The sequence below is a fragment of the Xenopus laevis genome, chromosome 9_10S (genome assembly GCF_017654675.1).
Source record: "Xenopus laevis strain J_2021 chromosome 9_10S, Xenopus_laevis_v10.1, whole genome shotgun sequence".
NCBI lineage: Eukaryota > Metazoa > Chordata > Amphibia > Anura > Pipidae > Xenopus > Xenopus laevis.
The window spans coordinates 66,041,904-66,047,903 of record NC_054388.1 but is presented as its reverse complement, the minus strand read 5'-3'; the positions used below and the strand labels follow the sequence as shown (position 1 = coordinate 66,047,903).

Genomic DNA, 6,000 nt, shown 5'->3' with positions numbered 1-6,000 from the left:
TTTGGGAACATGCTTTTATGATCTGCAAGCTACACCTAAAAGTCCAGCTTTTAAGGCCAGTTAGGTTGAGACTTGGGAGCTCTGGCTGATACGTTTGTTTATCTATATCTGTAACTTTGTTATGGACCAAAGGCTAGAACTCCAAGGGGAAATTTAAACTGTACAGATGATAACAATAATATAAATATTTTCTAAATAAAGAATAAAAAAATATTTTCTAAATAAAGAAAAGGGGTACAATGAGAAAGAAAAATTCACTATAAAAGGTTTAATCCTGTAAATGTAAAATTGGTGAAGTGGACTAGAAAGGAAGAGAGAGTTAACAAATTACAGAGTAGTGCTGTCTGCGTATAGAAAGGCAGTAATACTAATCCATATTACCTAAGGTCTCTGTCTTCCTCCCCATGTGCATCGAGATAGACAGAGCCCCAGAGGCAGAAGCGATGGCCTTGAATAATAATGACGACGGAAGCATTGATCAAGAGGAGAATTTCAGTGCCAGCTCCGCAGTTTTGGGAATGCTGGAAAAAAGGCAAATAAAAGAATATACATGGATAAAGAGCAGGCAAGAGCCAGTGCTGGTGTACGATGATGTAATAATGATGACAAAACTTTCAACATTCCTGTTGCATTAAAATTACCAATTTCAAGCTTTTCCATATATATTGCTTAAGGGCTGAACCATTCAGTGTCAAAGGTTAGAGAATTCAATTTATGTAACGGAAAAACAATGACCTCTTAAGCAATGTTCATCTTTATGAAAGATGGCTCCTATGAGGGCAAATACAAGGTCATCTATGACATCCCAAGACAGCAGTTCATATCTTGGCACTATGTTCGGTCATTGTAACTGCTATAGAAAAGAATGGACTAAACACTTCTGCACATGAAGATGCAAAATTAGATGTAAGTGGTAAGAAAATAGTTTATAATGTTTCCTCTAAACTGGGCACTGGTGTGTTGCACCCAAGTAATTTTTTTTTCGCAACCTAAAGGAATTTATAGGAAACCCCGATGCCAATGCTAATGTCACATGACAAATGTTCTAATTTGCAGTGGTTTATCAGGGTAGGCCATCACCCCATATGCTTTGGCAGACTCATATAAACTGTCTCTGGGAGAATGCCAGGCTCTGTGCAATATCTGCCTTGCAGATTTATAACACACCAGAAAGGCTATTACAGGTTGCTCCAGTATGGTGTCTATGGCAATGCTGTTTCCTTTAGTGCCCTACAGCACTCTTTTGGTTCAGAAATGACAGAGTGGGTGCTGTCCCTTCAGCTGTAACAAGAGCTGCTGTAGACTGAAAGGGGCTACCTTGCAGATCAGCACAACTGGTCATCTATTAAAAATGTCTACTTACTGGGTTGTGTTTAACAATGCTGCCAGTGCCATGCATGCTGATGCTGGCCCAAAGACCAAGAGCAATACCTATGTACTATGTATAGCCTTTGGGCAGGTCTAAAAATGTATATACAGTCAAATGAAAATGTTTGGGAACCCCTCCCAGCCTGCATAATAATTCACTCCACTTTCAACAAAAAAAATAACAGTGGTATGTCTTTCATTTCCCAGGAGTGCGGGAGTGTGTTTTCTAAACAAAGATTTTTAGTGAAGCAGTATTTAGTTGTATGAAAGTAAATCAAATGCAAAAAACTGGCTGTGCAAAAAAATTGGGTACCCTTGTAATTTTGCAAATTTGAATACATGTAACTGCTCAATACTGATTATTGGCAACACCAAATTGGTTGGATTAGTTCATTCAGCCTTGAACTTCATAGGTACAACAGTCATTTTGGAACAAAGTGCTTTGGACTAATGAGACAAAAATGTAGTTATTTGGTCATAACAAAAAGCGATTTGAATGGCAGAAGAAGAACACCGCATTCCAAGAAAAACACCTGCTACCTACTGTCAAATTTGGTGGAGGTCCCATTATGCTGTGGGGCTGTGTTTCTAGTTCAGGGACTGGGGCCCTTGCTAAAGTTGAGGGTCGGATGAATTCAACCCAATATCAACAAATTCTTCAGGATAATGTTGACGCATCAGTCACAATGTTGAAGTTACGCAGGGTTGGATATTCCAACAAGACAATGAACCTAAACACACTTGGAAATCTACAAAGGCATTTATGCAGAGGGAGAAGTACAATATTCTGAAATGGCCGACCCAGTCCCCCGACTTGAATATCATCGAAAATCTATGTGATGATTTGAAGCAGGCTGTCCATGCTCGGCAGCCATCAAATTTAACTGAACTGAAGAGATTTTGTATGGACGAATGGTCAAAAATACCGTCATCCAGAATCCAGACACTCATCAAAGGCTAGAGGCTGTTACATTAATGCAAAAAGGAGGCTCAACAAAGAATTGATGTAATATCTCTATTGGGGTGGCCAAATTTATGCAACTAATTTTGTTATGATGCATATTTTAATTTTTTTATTAATCCAATAAACTTTATGTCACTGCTGAAATACTGCTGTTTCCATAAGGCATGTTATATATTAAAAGGAAGTTAGTACTTTGAAAGCTCAGTCAATGATAAACACAACTCCAAAAAGTTAAGAGGGGTTCCCAAACTTTTTCATATGACTGTATCATCACATAAACGGAGTTGGACACTCAAAAAGCCACACTATATATATATATATATATACATATATATATATATATATATATATATATATATATATATATATATATATATATATATATATATATATATATATATATATATATGTACGTAGAGATAGAGAGACAGCAGTACATTCTATTATGCCATAGCATCTACAGTACAAAGAATTCTTGGCATTGCTTTCATCTAGTTGGCTGCATCAATAGAACATTTTTATTATTGTACTCAGCTAAATCAATAAATCAGAGGAGTTGAAGTAAAAGTTTAAAAGCAGCTTTACTGAATATTGCCGTTCGTGCTATGGATGAAACATTTTATTTTCCAAAACCCATGAATAAGCAAGCGATGGTTGATGCAGAGGCTGTGATGGATGCAATAGTTCTCGCTGCAGATGACATTTACAGAATAAAGAAAACCTAGTCAACAGTTCTTCTTGTAAAGATCTCCTTAAATCGATACACACAAGCATTATGTCTTATGTCACACTGGCTGTATGGAAATTAAAAATAAAACAAAGCAATATTATACCAGACCAAAGAGTACCTTTGAATTCAAGTATCTGCCTTTAGGCCTTGCAATCAATCATACACAAAGCTTTTGCCTCTGACAAGCAATTTCTTACACAGAATGTCACTGACATGGAATAAACCCCCGTCTCCTGCTTGAGCATTTTACTGGTCCAAAAATGTTCATAATATTACCAGCCTGGAATCACAGGGGCAATCCATCACTTTCAAGGTGTTATAATTGTGCTTTTCCTACGGTTCACATCTGTAACTGATACTAAAGAAATCTGTAAGAATGTTATGGCCACAAAATCAAATGAAAACAGTTAAAATTATATTAAATGAGAGAACAGTCCATACCCGACCTACAGTACATAGTCTGAAACACTGAAAGCGAATGTGGAATCTAAACATGCCCATTGGTTGTTGTTAATTTGTGTCAACTGATGCCTACAAATAAGAACTATTGGAGTAATGTATATGATTTATTTTGGATCTTTTCTGTACAACTATGGGTGGGTTATCATTTAAAACAGCTTGGGGCGAGCACAGCTTTTCTGTTAGCTAAAGAAGTGAATACCAAGAATATAGTAAACCTTGCACTACATCTGGGATTCTTTAGAACAGAACAACATTATAAAATTATTCTGCAATCTGTTCACATCCATTTAGGTTTGTGCAGTCGGTATATGAATGTAGCAAAGTTCCTGGACTGCCTTCCTTACCAGCACACAGCCTAAGGCATACCTTAATGAGAACCCTCTCAGCCTACTTAAGCTTAGCCATAAAGATCAGTGAATGAGACATTCGTTGCAGTCGGGCCAGGTTAAATACAGTTCCATTTTACAGGAGTTGATATTATTTGGTGCTTGCAAAAGTCTTTCTAGCCTTGACCAATTCTCTAATTTTAATGAATAAATATGTCCTCTGTGATAGTTTTAATTAAATGCATCAGCACTGAAAATTCTTTTTTTATGTTACATTGTTTTATGCCAGTAAAATAAACATTAAAGACAATCTTTACTTACGTCACATTGTTCAAGTAAGTTGACCTGTACTCACCTCACTTTTCAAAAGTGCCAACTGGATAAATTCAGATCAGGAAGCAATAAGCTGGGATTCAGCTGAATCAACCCCCTACCCCACCGAGTTATGTTTATTTGCATATGCATTGGGACTCGGATTTATCTGAATCATAGAAGATTTGTTAGAAGTTAGAATCCATGGACCAGGTACATCCCTAACTGCTGGCCTTACAAATCCTGGATTTATACCCTGTTGTGCACAGTGTCCCGGGTCTCATCATCACATTTATTCGAAAACTTTAATTATTTTAAATTCTTTTAAAAACTGTAAACACTTATACAAAACCCCCTGTCAAACCACAGCATCCAGCAGTGCTACCGGGGAACAAGTGGCTAATAGTGGGTGGGTAACATCATCCAATTTTTAATGACTGCCTTTATTAGTAAAATTCTGCCCTTTGGGCAACCGGACAACATGACTACCTGTGTCTGTGTTTACAGTATTTTTACATGCCCACTGAGATAACTGCAACCAATACAGCTCTGCATATACACCTAACATCATATAAATAGAATTTATATTCATACAACCAAGTGCCCCAACCGTTTGACCATTTTAGGCAAACAATCCCTTTTGATTTTTGGCAGAACTTAAGCCTATATTACATTGCAAAATTGAACATAGTAAAGACTCTTGGACCCCTAAAGCACCGATTGGGTCTGCTGTTTCTGTAGCTGCAACCCTGTTTACAAGATAGCACTTATAGCCCTCTGTTTTTACAATTTATTATAACCCTTATTAGCAAAGGATGTGCAACGGTTTACTGTCACACACACAGTATTAAAAACATATAACCATGAGTTCTGCTGATGTTTAACTTGCTCAACTTGCAAAAGACTAGTTTGCTTCCGCTGTGATATATGTTAAAAGTGCAGGATGAGTGCCAAAGGACTGAGCTTTATGGAGCCAAAACCTGAGTCTGAGTATTACAAAGCATGTTGTTAGAGGGATTTTTAGTATGGAGGGGTTATACAGCTCAGCAAAAGTAAAAAAATGAAATGTATAGGCTGAGGTGTTCTAGAACAAGCAGTAAAAGGAGACAATAAGAGAAAAGCATATGATATTTCTACAATAAGAGGCTTATTTATAAAAGGTTGGATTTTAGCGGGTTTACAAACCACAACTAAACTCACAAACTCTAAAACCATGAATGTCATTGAATTAATCAAAAGATCCAAATATTAAAAGTTCAAACCCAAAACAATTAACGAGGCGCTAAAAAATATGATTACCTCGAAAACCTAAAAATAAATGCATTTTTTCAGGCAATTTCTAACAGAGAAAAAAATCCCAAAACCAAAGCAGTCCAATCAGATCAATGCAGCTCCCATTAACGTCTATAGGACCTCGACAACTTTTACTTGCCGAAGTTTTGCCGTAGAGGTTTTCATGGTTTTTACACTTAAAGGGGATGTTCACCCTAGACTATATACTACATTTGAGCAAACCCAGCTCGAAAGGAAGCAGAGAGAAGAGGAGAAAGACTTTTAGCAGCAGCAATCCACAGCTTATATGGTCTGTAACTTCAAATCTATCCATTCAAATAATAAAAAAATAAAATAATAATAAAGAAAATTACAAACATGTTTCTTCTGACTGGGGCTACTCAAATTTAGACTATGTTCTGAAGGTGAACCTGCCCTTTAATAAAACTTATTTTTTAGAAATATATCGGAAAACCACACATTTTTCCAGATTCGTGGAAAAAAATGAAATGCAATTGTTGGTAAATGAGCCCCTCGTGTCATAAACGGAGAAGGAGTAAATGCAA

The 6,000-nt window shown here is 36.7% G+C and overlaps 1 long non-coding RNA gene across 1 annotated transcript in view; it reads right to left on the bottom strand.

The window, feature by feature from the left end:
* Nucleotides 1–249: 249 nt before the first annotated feature.
* Nucleotides 250–6,000, bottom strand: part of LOC121399159 — a 47,629-nt gene continuing 41,878 nt past the window's right edge. The window contains exon 4 of the long non-coding RNA XR_005964785.1: nucleotides 250–521. This is a non-coding gene — a long non-coding RNA (uncharacterized LOC121399159). The remainder of the gene's footprint in view (nucleotides 522–6,000) is intronic.